The sequence below is a fragment of the Lactuca serriola genome, chromosome 3, assembly GCF_051521515.1.
Source record: "Lactuca serriola cultivar US96UC23 chromosome 3, Lser_US96UC23_V15, whole genome shotgun sequence".
Lineage (NCBI taxonomy): Eukaryota > Viridiplantae > Streptophyta > Magnoliopsida > Asterales > Asteraceae > Lactuca > Lactuca serriola.
In genome coordinates this window covers 225,207,117-225,224,012 of record NC_136410.1, presented here as the reverse complement: position 1 = coordinate 225,224,012, position 16,896 = coordinate 225,207,117, and positions in this window count along the sequence as shown.

The window sequence follows — 16,896 nt, the reverse complement described above, 5'->3', positions numbered from 1 at the left end:
TTGGCTTTTAACCTACACTTCATCAAGGGGGCCCATTGCCATCATCCATGGAGTATTTTGAAACCCTACAATCTCCCCCTCATAGTATGGAATGGATGACAATGCTTCAACTTCCAAAACAAGCATCTAGAAAATAAGAAAAGATCTTGCAACGAGGAATATTTGAAGAAATCCACGAATCTTGATTCTTCAATAGTCTTCAACCATGGGCTCTAGGATATATAAACCAAGCACCGAGGTAATGTCTTTAAACTTCATTTTCGAATGTAATCCCAAAAATCTTCAAGAAAGCCAAACCCGTCATAAAAACCCATTTTAGAACAATGAAACCAAAACACTTCTTGTCTTTCAAGAGCTCCCCCTCCAAGTCACAATGATCTTCAAATAAGCTAATGATATAAGCCACTAAAAATTATCATGTAACAACCCAAATTTTAAGATTCGTAACGCCACTTCATCGAGAAAATACTAGAAGTCGGAGATATAAGAAGTCCTTAGAAGAGCTCGATGAAGAACTGCTACTGTAAATGATACTTCTTTGCAAAAGCTTTAGAAGAGCTCAGTGAAGAACTGCTACTGTAAAAACTACCTTCATAATTCTACCACAAGCTTTATAAAAAATCTTCAAATTTGAAAAGTCACAAATTCAATTTCGAATGGCCATACCAAATTCTCCTCCCCTATTTATAATTAAAAACGTGATTATAAAGCCTTCAAATGGTCATGAGAATGATCTTGAATGGGTAAAAAATTATTGTGCTCCCCCGCGACAAAAGGATATACATAATGAAGTACAAAATCCGAAAAAGTCGTGAAAATTTGTCGTTGTCACGAAAAACGACTTTCAGAACCGCCAAGACTTGATGAAATCTTTAATTTTCTATTCACGGAAAAATATGTGCTTTAAAAAAATCCAAAACTATTCACCAGCCCTTAAATTTGTAAACTTTTGGAATACAGGGCTGAAATTGTCATTTTGCTGAAAGTCGGGGGGCTGAAATGGTAAAACAGCATTATTTTCCCCTTGATTTGTAACAATTTCTGGAAATAAATTTAAAATTGCCAAGTTGGTGAAGTTACAGGGACCAAATGTGTAAAATAGAAGTTATCTTCCCCATTTGATTAAATACGAACGATAGCAACAGCGACTCAAATCAAATATCGATTCGGTGACTAAAGAAGGTTTCCAAACTCCGAACATCCCTTCATTCTGAGCACATAGATCCGAATGCCAGGCCATACAACAACTCATTCCAATTCCGAGCCGACTGGAACTCCGAATCCAGGTTCGTTCTGAGTCAAACAATCATACTTCCAATAGCAACTCTGAATCCAGACTCCGAATCAATTCCAAACACAGGCTCGATTCCGATTGCAAATATGAGTTACGATTCCGAGACCTCGTTTCCGATTACATTCGCAAGCGAAACATTCGTACCAAAAAGTCCACAATTCCAATTTTGACTTTTTGCATAGACTTCCAAAATGAGATTCAACACAGTTCATACCATCATCATATGTTCATCATAAGGCGAATATATTCAACAAGCACCCAATCGCTACATTAAAAAATCGACAGAGCACACACGATCAAGGATTCACGAAAATTGGTTCTCAAACAAAACGATTGAAACAAATAGGTTATTTAACCACAAGATCGTATAACAAATAACACGATTGATCAAGTATTGATTACAGAGTGAATCAAAAACAGAAAACACACTATAACGTGAGTTCTATTATCATGAGGATTAAAGCGATTTAAAGCGTTTGTAATCGAAACTTATGAAAAAACACAAACAATTTTGAATCGATTATAATACAAGAGCACTGAATCAATATAAGGTCGAAATCATTATTTGAATCATGAAATTTAACTTGAGAAATCAGAAAGAGCGATGTCGACACAAATATAAGAACAAGTCAATGAACAGTGAACTAATCAATGGTTTTTTTTTTTTTTTTTTTTTTTTTTTTTTTTTTTTGGTTTTTTGGGAAAATACCACTAATAGACATGATATAAGGGCAAATTTATAAATTTAGACACAAAAAACGAAATTTCCACCTATAGACATGCATTCCACGGAGGACCCTCCGCGGACCTCCGCAGAACTATGAAACCTCCGCGAAGAGGGGGTATGCAACATCCCAAAAATACAGGCCAAAAATTTCATTTTTAAATACGTCATTATAAAACCAATAGTGTAATAAATCATCCGTAATATCATGTCATGTCAAAACCAAAGTAGAAATAAATCAACGTGTTATCATAAAATAATATCAGAGTGTAATCCCAAAGATCTCATGTGCGGAAAACCATAGTGTGATGCGTTGCAATCAAGCCGGCTCCTTTCCTTTAAACACGAGTACCTGAAACCAAACCTGAAAACCGTAAGCACGAAGCTTAGTGAGTTCCCCCACTGTACCACATACCATATAATCACATAACATACATATACTGCCGGGCATATCTGGGTGCCCGACCTAACCCTTCAGTCCTTACGACCGGATACTGCCGGGCATATCTGGGTGCCCGACCTACCCCTTCGGTCCTTACGACCAGATACTGCCGGGCATATCTGGGTGCCCGACCTACCCTTCGGTCCTTACGACCGGATACTGCCAGGCATATCTGGGTGCCCGACCTACCTCTTCAGTCCTTACGACCGGATACTGCCGAGCATATCTGGGTGCCCGACCTACCCCTTCGGTCTTTATGACCGGATACTGGGGACTATTTCACCCCCTATTGCTACCACATAACACATATCACATAGCATCATATCATACTAGCACATAAACATAACACAGGTAGTAGAAACCCCAGATGAATATCACAGAGACAATCATCTATCAGACAACTCCTACTGGTGGGCCGACATTATGGCCGTAGACCCACCGCTACTGGAAGGTAACTCACCTCACACTACTGAAGTCCCGAAGGCGCAATCCCCCACTGACTGAAGTCTCGCAGACTCGACCCCAGCTGCTGGCTGACAAATTCCCGATCTGTCAATATCAAAACATCACCCAATTAATAATTGGGTCCCACTACATAACCATAAACACTTACTTTGGATAATTACATTACCCCAAGCTTGGCTTATTCAAGCCCAAGGCCCAATCCGTAGGCCCAAAGTCAACTAGGAATCAAAGCCCAACACATGACCCAATTTTCCAAATTGGGCCTAGGCCTATACATGGCCTCATTCTAAGTCCCAACATCATATGCTCATTAAGGCCCAAACCAAGGCCCATCTATGGCCCAATTTTCCAAATTGGGCCCAAGCCCATTACATGGGCCTTACCCCAGGCCTATAAATTATTCTAGTCCATTGGCTTGACTTTGGATGGCCCATTAATAACCCAAGTGAAATTAGGGTTTCACATAAAATGATGATTAGGGTTAAGTTTCCTACTTAACCCATTAAGGACTTAATCCATTAAGGAGTTAATCCATTAAGTCCAATATCGCTTAGATTAATCTTTACCAATGATTATTATTTAATATCTCAAGTTATTAAATAATTTTCGTGTGTCCCGATTAATACCCCAAATTAAGATTTACTGGAATTAGGGTTTTCCAACTCAAATACTAGCCCATTAATAATTTGTTGGACTTTTAGGTTATTTAGGGCTTTATTGGGCCTATCAAGCCCACTAGAATGTCATCAAGCCTATTAGGGTTATATTGGGCCCATTAGAGTTCATTAAGCTTCATTAAGCCCATTAGAGCTCCTTTGAGCCCATTAGGGTTTCATTAAGCCCATTAGGGTTTCTAGCACCCCAAACGAATCAATCACAAGAGGCAAAATGCACCGACACCCGACACAGCGTCCGGTGGCGGCAGGAGGCGGCAGCCACCACCTCACGGTGGTGGTAGTGGCGGCCCTAGGCTTTCCGGCCAACAATAGATCATACACAACACTCCCAAGACCGGAAACACATATACACAACCGATTGAAACCGGTAGCAACAATTTCACACGAACATTCACCCATGAACACACCCACAGCCACCAGGTGGCGCATGACGGCGACGGCAGAATCTTCGAGATGGCGACAACAGCACGGCCTAAGAAGGAGAAGGGGAAGGAGGCTGGTGGACGCTCGATGTTCGCTTGGTGGCTTAGAGCACACGACGCTGGAATATTCCGGTGCTCCCTCGACAATCTGTGACCTCGACAACGAAGTAGCGGTGGCCAAAAGGTGGCAATCAGACCCCGGGGATGCAACGGCGGCTGGGGAGATCTCATATGGTCGACGACCCTTCTTCTACCGCAACGACAGCAGCATTGTGGTGGCGCCCGACGGTTGAAGACCTAAATAGAGGTGGTGGCATGACGCTGTAAATCGGAGAGGGATGAGAGCGGCAGTCGGAGATCGTAGAAGCGAAGTGGCAGCAGCCACACTTGGTGAAATGGCCCCGCAAAGGCACTGTCCATCTTGAGATCCAACCACGACCCTTCGACCGGTTCTTTCCAACGGCGGCGTCAATCTCAGTGGTCCTTCTCGGCAAACCGACGTCCGGCAATGGTAGAGATGGCGAAGAGGAAGGCAGGCGACGGCTGGAGTATTCATCAATGGTGGCGGCTAGTGAAGCATTAGGGTTAGGCGTGTTTAGAGAAAAACGGGAAGGAAGGGAATGATGGGTTTAAGTCCCGTGTTCCTTTCAAACTTTCATCCTTTTGACAAGTTTAGTCCCTCCCCCACATAGCCTTTCCAACTTGAGTCCAATATTTACCCTTTCTACCCTGGCTTTAGAATGCTTCTTCAAATTAAATCCGATCATTACCATCTAGACCCTCAGCATTAAAATCCGGTACAAAATTTACCAAACAGCCCCCAACATCATAATTATGACATAATCAACCCTTCCACCTCATTTCCTTTTAAATTAAATCCAAATAGTTACCACGGAACCCTTGTTTTCATAAATATTTACCAACTGAGTCCGGAACTCACACTTTTAACCCCTGACTTCTAAAACTGTGCCAATTAACTCCTCGAAACCAACACCCTACATATATAATTATTTTTTTAGGGCCACGAGCCATTCATTAATTAATTTATTTATTTAATAAATAAACGGGGTTTTACAACTCTCCCCCACTTAAATTAGATTTCGTCCTCGAAATCATTCCTTGCCAATCCTTACATACCAAGCCACTCTAGTAACATAGTCATCATCCTGGGCACGCTCTAGCCTTCCCAGGGTAGCCATGACCAATCCTTGTAAAGCCCTAAATTCCCAGGTGTTGAATTCCTTACAACAAGACCATATGTACTCTGTCCGAAATCTGCTGTCTCGAGATGGTCTGAATCCCTGAAAGACCACTCATACTAAATCATTATCATTGGATCTAGCATGTTTATCCCTCAACTGACTACTCGACCTCTGATAGCTTTAGGTCCTCACTATAAAACAGGTGTACATACCCAATTATCCCTGCAAATCACTTACACTTAGCCAAGGCTCAGCTAATCTCGCTGTGAGTGACTTGTCACTCCCCAAATTCTCTAGCTATTCCGCCCAAACTTGCAACCCTAAACACAAATACTAATATTGCCAATCGTTGAAGCAGTTCGAACATTGAACTGCCTGAAGCGGTATGCCGCCACATGGTTGCTTTCCAGAGTCTAACAAGACCTGCCTGGTCTCAATTCATTCACCAACCATCTGAAATGCTGGGTTCCGGCTCGGCGGCGGAGCGAAAGAACTCCCACTTAGTCGCCTCACACGACTTCTGAACGAGATCCTTCTCTGAAACTAGTTGCCACTAGTTATAATGTCACTGTGGCTCTAACAACCTCCTGATCTAACCGATCAGGTCATGCGTCGAATCCTGTCATCATCCAATCCAAGACTAAAAGTGGTTGCTACCTAACCAATGGTAGCCTTACATCACAAACGCCCTTAAGCAGTCCATTACTTCCCTGATCTCATAACTATAGTGGCGTTCCTATAGTCTTATCACTGGCTCAACCAGAGCTAATCTATCTGGGTAATACCGATATCCAATACGTGGATTTCCATATCCTCACTGCTACACCCGAACTGGTGGGTACTACTGTTCCTTCTGCATTCTAACAACACGCTCATGCCATCTATCAACCTAGTGAATGGTACGGCTACACTCGCAGACTTACAACACTCTATCACTATCTAGCTGCTAATGAATGCTACGGCTACACCCGCAGACTTACAACACTCTAATACTATCTAGCAGCTAGTGAATGCTACGGCTACACCCGCAAACTTACAACACTCTAATACTATATGTCAACCTGGTGAATGCTACGGCTACACCCGCAGACTTACAACACCCCTCACATTATCTGCTGCTAGTGAATGCTACGGCTACCCCCATAGTCTTACAACACTTTCCATACTACCTGATCGCTAGTGAATGTTGTGGCTACCCCCGTAGTCTTACAACACTTTCCAAACCGGGTCGAACACGCACTCGACCTAACACACCACTACACTTGAGTCCTAACCAGAACTCTAACTTGATTCCCGAAACCTGCTATCATGTGACCCCATTGTATCAGTACCGTACACATGCCCGTGATCAAAGCGTCACCATAAACCACAAAATCATCTACACCCTCTGGCAGAGTGAGAATTGGTGCCTCATACAATCGCTGTCAGAGAGCCTCGAAGGCTGCCTGCTGCCCAGGCCCCCAACGAAAGGCCACCGATTTCTTGGTCAATCGAGTCAAAGGAACTGCAATCTTGGAGAAGTCCCATATTAATCTTTGGTAGTAGCCCGCTACACCCAGGGAATTCCGAATCTCAGATGGAGACCTCGGAATCTCCCACTGCATCACGGCCTCTATCTTGGCTGAATAAACTAGAACACCCTTCTGGTTGACAAGGTGGCCAAGAGATTGCACCTTGCGCAACCAGAACTCACAGTTAGAGAACTTTATAAAAATCTCTCCCCCACTTAGACTCGACTAAGTCTTCACATTACATGAGAATTGAAGGATTTCTAATCCTTCTCGCTTTCTAATATCCCACTGATGACAACCTATGCCTACCAATGCTAGCGTTTAATCGTCGATTAAACCTTGAGATCTCCCATCCTCGGAAATCTCAATGAGTACTCTTGGACTCTGATCCAGTCTGACACCTCAGTCCATCCAACATGTTGCCAATTGAAGACCTTAATCTTCACTCTAGCTGATGAATCCTCGTTCTCATTTCCAATCTTGCAGTACCACTGAACTCTAACCAAACACAGCCCATGCAAAAACACAATTATCCTAAACATGCGATGACCAAACACTTATGCATCTAACATCCGCGACTGACACTACCCTCTTCCTGTCACCAGTTCTGTCCTAGCAACGGTAGTGCCTTGAACTCCAAATTTCATCCATAAACAATTACCGACCATACCTGAACAATGATAGAACCTCTGAACGCTGACTTCATTGGAGAACAATCACTCCAACCCTGATCGAGTATCCTCTAAATAATACTCCTGCATAGATCCCGACAAAGATCCAAAATGATAACGGTATGCGCGGAACCCACTCCGCAAGACGCATCCCTCTTTGGGTTCATCAAGGACCTTTTGGCATGCAGGATAGCATATATGATCCTTGATAACCCAAACACTAGCAGGAAAACTGACCCGAGGTCTGACTTATCCAACTCAATCGCAATTCCAAAGCGATACATATTCCCAACATCCAACTAGTAGCAGTAAAATATGACATACCCGCAACATCTGGAGGAATCCGAGTCACCTCCAGCTGATATGATCAACCCTTCCACACCTGTAGCAGCCTAAACCCTTGGAGTGACAGACTCCCTCGTGCACTTTCTCGTACGCGTTGCATTGATTCCGACCCTGCTGGCCTTTCATCTGATGATCAGAAATCATGGGTCTCTTCCTGAGACCCCTACTATACGCACTTGGCACACACCTCTCTTTTCAGGGTACTCCCAAATCGATCCCGCATCTGCAATCCTTGGAAATTATATCATTCAGGGTCTGACACCCTGTCACGCTCACTAGCTCGCTTGCCAATGGCTAAGCTATAACAACTGGAACATCCTCTGTCCCCAAACTGGGTCACACACTCTTCCCTGAAGCTTCTTAGATTCTCCAAGACTCTCACTGATTTGAGTATGGATCCTGTGCTTTCAGTAGTACGGGCCCAATACTACCTTCCACACCTTTCCATACTTTCCTCAGCAATCCTCCCGGATCCTCCAAGTCACTTCCTCAATCAGTACACCCAAGTCTCACTGAGCCTCACTACCAACCCACCGAAACGTATCTTAGGCTTTCCTAGGTTCCCGTACTCACCCAGTCCTCAGCTGCTGAAAGATTCCCAGTAATGCCACTAGCTAACTCATGAATATAGCTACATGCAACAGAGATCAGATAATCCTTCGAGTAATAGACCTATCCCTAGAACGGTTGGACTCAGATAAGAGCTGTGCAATTAGGTCAAGTCTCTCACTCTGAGATTATCCGGCCTGTGTCCCATGTGACTTAGCATATTCACTTAATAGTTAGCTCACATTACTAAAAGTCTCACAAAGCACAAAGCAAGCAACATTCAGACAATGGAAAATCTAACCATCATATTCCAATCAAATCATTCTATCCTCTAATCAGGAATCTGTACATGCAATTCAAAGGCTCATACAATCAGGCATAACCTAAACAGACTATTCTATCACTGACTGATCAGTACTAGCATGCAAGCCTACAAGCACATACAATAGGCACATAAGGCATCCTCCTAGATCCTTAGCCCTAATCTATCATGCAATTCTCATAATCATACCATATCATACGATAACATAAAATGTATGGGTATCTTGGGGAAAACTTACTTGAGCTCGGCTGATTGCACGCATGACACACTTTGTTCTTCTCAAAGTTCTTTTCTCTTTCCAGATTCTTTTCAACTCATTTTTATAAAATGGTTTTACTTTGAAAATTTTCATACCAAGCCCTTAGTTTGAGTTCAGACACACCCGAGAGTATGTCCGAATCCCTCAAACCAAGGCTCTGATACCAACTTGTAACATCCCAAAAATACAAGCCAAAAAGTTTCATTTTTAAATACGTCATTATAAAACCAATAGCGTAATAAATCATCCGTAATATCATGTCATGTCAAAACCAAAGTAGAAATAAATCAACGTGTTATAATAAAATAATATCAGAGTGTAATCCCAAAGATCTCATGTGCGGAAAACCATAGTGTAATGCGTTGCGATCAAGCCGGCTCCTTTCCTTTAAACACGAGTACCTGAAACCAAAACTGAAAACTGTAAGCACGAAGCTTAGTGAGTTCCCCCACTGTACCACATACCATATAATCACATAACATACATATACTGCCGGGCATATCTGGGTGCCCGACCTAACCCTTCAGTCCTTAAGACCGGATACTGCCGGGCATATCTGGGTGCCCAACCTACCCCTTCGGTCCTTACGACCGGATACTGCCGGGAATATCTGGGTGCCCGACCTACCCCATCGGTCCTTACGACCGGATACTGCCGAGCATATCTGGGTGCCCGACCTACCCCTTCAGACCTTACGACCGGATACTGCCGAGCATATCTGGGTGCCCGACCTACCCCTTCGGTCCTTACGAATGGATACTAGGGACTATTTCACCCCCTATTGCTACCACATAACACATATCACATATCATCATATCATACTAGCACATAAACATAACACAGGTAGTAGCAACCCCAGATGAATATCACAGAGACAATCATCTATCAGACAACTCCTACTGGTGGGCCGACATTATGGCCGTAGACCCACCGCTACTGGAAGGTAACTCACCTCACACTACTGAAGTCCCGAAGGCGCAATCCCCCACTGACTGAAGTCTCGCAGACTCGACCCCAGCTGCTGGCTGACAAATTCCCGATCTGTCAATATCAAAACATCACCCAATTAATAATTGGGTCCCACTACATAACCATAAACACTTACTTTGGATAATTACATTACCCCAAGCTTGGCTTATTCAAGCCCAAGGCCCAATCCGTAGGCCCAAAGTCAACTAGGAATCAAAGCCCAACACATGACCCAATTTTCCAAATTGGGCCTAGGCCTATACATGGCCTCATTCTAAGTCCCAACATCATATGCTCATTAAGGCCCAAACCAAGGCCCATCTATGGCCCAATTTTCCAAATTGGGCCCAAGCCCATTACATGGGCCTTACCCCAGGCCTATAAATTATTCTAGTCCATTGGCTTGACTTTGGATGGCCCATTAATAACCCAAGTGAAATTAGGGTTTCACATAAAATGATGATTAGGGTTAAGTTTCCTACTTAACCCATTAAGGACTTAATCCATTAAGGAGTTAATCCATTAAGTCCAATATCGCTTAGATTAATCTTTACCAATGATTATTATTTAATATCTCAAGTTATTAAATAATTTTCGTGTGTCCCGATTAATACCCCAAATTAAGATTTACTGGAATTAGGGTTTTCCAACTCAAATACTAGCCCATTAATAATTTGTTGGACTTTTAGGTTATTTAGGGCTTTATTGGGCCTATCAAGCCCACTAGAATGTCATCAAGCCTATTAGGGTTATATTGGGCCCATTAGAGTTCATTAAGCTTCATTAAGCCCATTAGAGCTCCTTTGAGCCCATTAGGGTTTCACTAAGCCCATTAGGGTTTCTAGCACCCCAAACGAATCAATCACAAGAGGCAAAATGCACCGACACCCGACACGGCGTCCGATGGCGGCAGGAGGCGGCAGCCACCACCTCACGGTGGTGGTAGTGGCGGCCCTAGGCTTTCCGGCCAACAATAGATCATACACAACACTCCCAAGACCGGAAACACATACACACCCAATTGAAACCGGTAGCAACAATTTCACACGAACACTCACCCATGAACACACCCACAGCCACCAGGTGGCGCATGACGGCGACGACAGAATCTTCAAGATGGCGACAACAGCGCGGCCTAAGAAGGAGAAGGGGAAGGAGGCTGGTGGACGCTCGATGTTCGCTTGGTGGCTTAGAGCACACGACGCCGGAATATTCCGGTGCTCCCCCAACAATCTGTAACCTCGACAACGAAGTAGCGGTGGCCAAAAGGTGGCAATCAGACCCCGGGGATGCAACGGCGGCTGGGGAGATCTCATATGGTCGACGACCCTTCTTCTACCGCAACGACAACAACATTGTGGTGGCGCCCGACGGTTGAAGACCTAAATAGAGGTGGTGGCATGACGCTGTAAATCGGAGAGGGATGAGAGCGGCAGTCCGAGATTGTAGAAGCGAAGTGGCAGCAGCCACACTTGGTGAAATGGCCCCGCAAAGGCGCTGTCCATCTTGAGATCCAACCACGACCCTTCGACCGGTTCTTTCCAACGGCGGCGTCAATCTCAGCGGTCCTTCTTGGCAAACCGACGTCCGGAAATGGTAGAGATGGCGAAGAGGAAGGCAGGCGACGGCTGGAGTCTTCATCAATGGTGGCGGCTAGTGAAGCATTAGGGTTAGGCGTGTTTAGAGAAAAACGGGAAGGAAGGGAATGACGGGTTTAAGTCCCGTGTTCCTTTCAAACTTGCATCCTTTTGACAAGTTTAGTCCCTCCCCCACATAGCCTTTCCAACTTGAGTCCAATATTTACCCTTTCTACCTTGGCTTTAGAATGCTTCTTCAAATTAAATCCGATCATTACCATCTAGACCCTCAGCATTAAAATCCGGTACAAAATTTATCAAACAGCCCCCAACATCATAATTATGACATAATCAACCCTTCCACCTCATTTCCTTTTAAATTAAATCCAAATAGTTACCACAGAACCCTTGTCTTCATAAATATTTACCAACTGAGTCCGTAACTCACAATTTTAACCCCTGACTTCTAAAACTATGCCAATTAACTCCTCGAAACCAACACCCTGCATATATAATTATTTTTTTAGGGCTACAAGCCATTTATTAATTAATTAATTTATTTAATAAATAAACGGGGTTTTACTGGGTAAATTCGTAATTTCAACATTGTTTTTTTGACAAAAAAGAATCCCCTCTTTTGGTCCCCACTGGTCCCTTTCGTCTTCGTCACTCTGCATCGGGTCGCAGAGGATTTGATCGAAGACTTCAAATCCAACGACGACTTTAACTCCGGCGAAGACTTCAACTCCGACGGCGACGACTTCAAGTTGATACGACTTCAAATTCCGGCAAAATCGAGTCGTAGAGCTCCTTCCGTCACCGATGGAGCCCGAATTCCCCGATGTTATGGTAGATGGCTACGGTTCCCGGGTATTTCTCACATTCTCATTACACTAATGTCGAATATGATTCAAATTAGAGGAAAACCCATTTTATTAAACTGAATATGTATACAGATTTCGGATTTTTAGGTTTAAAAATTATCAGTTTCGTTTTTTGGAGATGATCCATTCCATGTAGGGGGACGTCACTCCGCAGAGCTTGCTCCGTGGAGTGATGTCTTCCTCCGCGGACTCTTATAATCGAATAATTGGTCCCTCCGCATAGGTTAGATGTCACTCCGCAGAGTTGCCTCCGCGGAATGAGCTCTAGCCTCCGCGGAGTGATGGTTTTTGACAAGTTTTTTTTTCTACTTTTAAGTATGTTGCTAGTTTTTCATAATAGATTAATATATATTATTTTTATTTCAATTAGTAATGTTTTAAATTTCCTAATATATATATATATATATTTGTTGTGTAGCACGAATATCTCAATCAAAAAGCGGAGTTAACTTTGAAAGGCGTGGTTGGGACTATGATTAAAAAGTATTTTCCGCGCCTAACACAATCACAACGAGTATTATTCGAAGTTTCCCCCTTTGGAATATTTTTAGGAATGCATATCCCACTTGGTGATCCATTATTTGTGCATTTGATGATGTTGCACGAAGTAAGGTCTCAACCAATATTTGAAATGGGGAGGTTTATGTTTGATATACAGGGGACCCAGTTGGATTTTGGTGAAACTGAATATATTCTGATTTGTGGTTTAAAAGTTGGTCCTTATGTGGATTTACTCTATGACGAAAAGGGCCAGTCAAATTCACAGCTCCGTGCTCAGTTGTTCCCAGATATTTCAGATTCACGTTTGCGGCTGAAAGATTTAGAAGACTTGATTATGTCCCCGAATTATTCGGCACTACAAGATGAAGATGCTGTGATGCTTATCCAACTTGTTTTTATGTTGAAGGGTCTACACGGACAGGATGTTAAAACGGGCATTCCTGTAGCAGTATACAAGTTTGCTGATAATATAGATGATTGGAATAGGTATTACATTTAAAACAAGAATGCTCGCAGTAGGATGCCATGCATTAATTATAATTAATAAATTGAAAATTGCAGGTTTGCATGGGCTACGTATTTTTGGAAATATACTTCACGTATGATGCGTGGAATGTTTGAGAAAATAGAAGAGTTTAGACAATTCAAGCAGGCGAATCCCGAATCGAAGAAAGGACACAAGTATACCGTTCCTGGTTTTATGCTTCCGTTTAAGGTTACTTTCTAATGTATTTTAATAGTTATGATTGTTTAGTTTTATATAATAAAAATTTGAACTTCGTTTTGTATTATATAATAAGTTTGTATCATGACTTCTTTTTTTCATAGATATGGATTTTGGAGAAGTTCCCAGAGGCAACCATGTTTTATATACGCACGCCGACAGAATTGCCATGGATGAGGGCGTGGAGAAGTAAAACACCGTTAAATTGAGAACAATGTTGTCGAATAATTAACGTGTATGTGGTATGGTTTTTATATTAAGAACAATTTATATTTACAAATTTCAATGTATTTTCATGTTAAACTAACCATCTGATTTTTTCAGCCAAACAACCAACCTATTAATGTCGTGGCAAACCCGGAGGAGCTGATGTTGCCGTTTTATGTTCGTTATGTCAATTGGACTCTTAACCCTGTAGAGTCTCCCCCACGACAACATAGTCCTATTCCAAATAGTCCACCTCATGTTGACTCGCCTGCTCGAAGAAGGATGTACAAGTTTGAAATAGAAACATCTACAACTGAATCTGCCACAAATGCTTCTTCCTCACAACATCTTGAAACTAGTTATATGTCAAACGACACATCAAGATTGACAAAGAAGAAGAAGATGAGCACAAAGGCATTAGTGAAGCGTCTCATAGGCGTTGTGGCAGAGTTAACTTCCAAAGTAGACCGTGCATTACAGAAAAAAGATGTACCAGACACAAATGTTGAACCAGACAGAGGGTTTCAAGAGGAGGAAGAGATGATAAATGAAGAGGAGGAAGAAAAATATCAACATCATACATATTTTGACTATGATGATATCGGGACTCATGGTTTGGAGGGGGAATTTGGGCCTACACCTACGCATGTTGAGCAGTCATCAGACGTGGGTGAAGATCACACAAAAGAAATGATTCCCATTGGTAGGCCACAACGAAAGAGGGGTGTTCCATGGTTTCAGCGGACTCCGTTCACAGTGGTACAAAACTCATATTTTAAATTTGATATATTTTTAAAATATTAATGTATTGATTATTATTTAACATGTTAATTTTTTAGTTGCAATCCACACCAAAAGTGAAGAAAATCACCAAACCAAAGAAAAAAAAAGTGTTGAAGAGTCCTGAAAAACCAAATGAAGACATTGTGAATGAAGAGAGTAATGATGTTTCAAATCATCTCCTGCTCGACAGTGTTGAAGCTGCCAGTACGTTGAGTTTTTGGAAAGAATGGAATTCGATATCTTCCAACCTAATCACTAAGCATAGGCTGCATACGCTCACATTGGATGTCGACTTTTGGTCGAGGTTACTTGCAGTTACTGACGCTGGGTGGTTACTTTCTTTGGTAACATTCGTTAAATATAATTTTTAACTACAATTTTAGACGATAATTTATATAAAAAACTGTAACATTTTTATCTTAAAATGTACAACATATTGTGATATGGGGAGCCTTGCTCATGGAAAGACGGCCGACGAACGCGAGGTGGACGATATTCCCTCAAGAACTTAGTTTGCAAAAGGGATAACCTTATTTTCTTAGGAATATCGCAAATGGTGTCGGAGGCCATCCTAAATGGAAGGATGTGGATAAGGTTAGTTAAGTTTATTAATTATTTATTTTATATACAAAATGAATTAATGACTATTAAATTTGTTTTTGTTTGCAGGTTGTATTCCCCCTAATCATTCCTCATGTCCATTGGTTTTTGGCAGTGCTAAATTTAGATACTTGGAAAGTAGACATGTATGATTCAACACGATGTATGAATGACTTCACAAAGTACTACGCTGGTGGAGAATTCAAAAGTTTTGGGGATAGTATAATCGAAGAGCTAGATGCGATTGAATACTGGAAGGATTTCCCTGATGGACACAAAGACTACACAGTTGTGGAGTTTATTGATATTGTAGATGCGCCACAACAAGAATATATTAGTGAAAGAGGGGATTATGGAGTATTCGTATGCATGTTTATGGAAAGGATTGCTTCGGGGGTACCGGTGAAGAGTGATAAGCCATGTAGAGATGCAGGATTTCTCTACAGAAATAGGATGACAAATATAATTTGGGATACTAAATAACTTGATGTTTGGTAGTTTGTATACATTATTATGAAAGACTTGTTTTTAGTAGAACATGACATAAAACATTACAAATAAAAGATTAACGACTAACAAACATTACATAGAACATTACAAATAAAAGATTAACGACTAACAAACATTACATAGAACATTATGAATAAAAGAGTCGTCTACATGAAAAAGGGTTTTTTTCTAACCAGATTCCAAACGTCTGTATACTCGAACTCAATTTCATCAATCTAGCACAGATAGTATCCGTTCACATATTCAAGAAGTTCTTCATCATCAGCATCAGAGCATAGCATTTTCTCATAATTGTAGCATCGATTGTACGATGTGACTTTAGTCTTTAAATCCATCCATTTACTAACAATATCGGGTTTTAGTCGTTGTTGTCCTTGTCCCACTTTATAGTGGAACAAAGCTACTAAGCGGGACCATTCATCACCAACAAGGCAATTAAGGGGAGCCATTACTGGCAGACCCTTGTAAATAGTAATCCAGCATCGTGTTAGGAGCAACATCTCTGTTGTCGTCCATGGAGATGCACCATTTTTTGGAGAAGATGCATTAGACATATTACCTGCATTAGAAGACGTTGGTACATTGGATGCCATTTTATGAAGAGATTCGTTATCTCTAATTCGGACGTATAGATACGTGATTTACTATATATAAAATGATAGGTAACGCGGACTGACAAGTCAGTAACGCGGACTGACAAGTCAGTAACGCGGACTGACAAGTCAGTAACGCGGACTAAGCATTCACTTTGCAGACTCACAAGTCAGTAACGCGGACTGACAACGCAGTAACGCGGACTGACAAGTCAGTAACATGGACTGAGCATTCGCTTTGCGGACTCACAAGTCAGTAACACGGACTGAGCATTCACTTTGCAGACTCACAAGTCAGTAACGCGGACTAACAACGCAGTAACGCGGACTGACAACCCCGTAACACGGACTGACAACGCAGTAACGCGAACTAACAAGTCTATATAAAACGAAAAACAACAATGTATCACTTCATCTAAGGTATTTTAGTTCATGTGCTTTGTATGTTTTACAATGGGTTCAAACCGATGGACCGCTAACGAGTATTTCCTTCTAGATCGTGCATATATTAATGTCAAAGAGAAAACCAGTTTTGAGGATAGAATGTTAATTTTTCGTCCAACTAACGAATACCTTCAACACTGACGCTGGAACCACCATACAAAACCATCACAACACGCTTGATATAGCTGCAACATGGTATGAATTGAAAGTGGAAGTTGTGT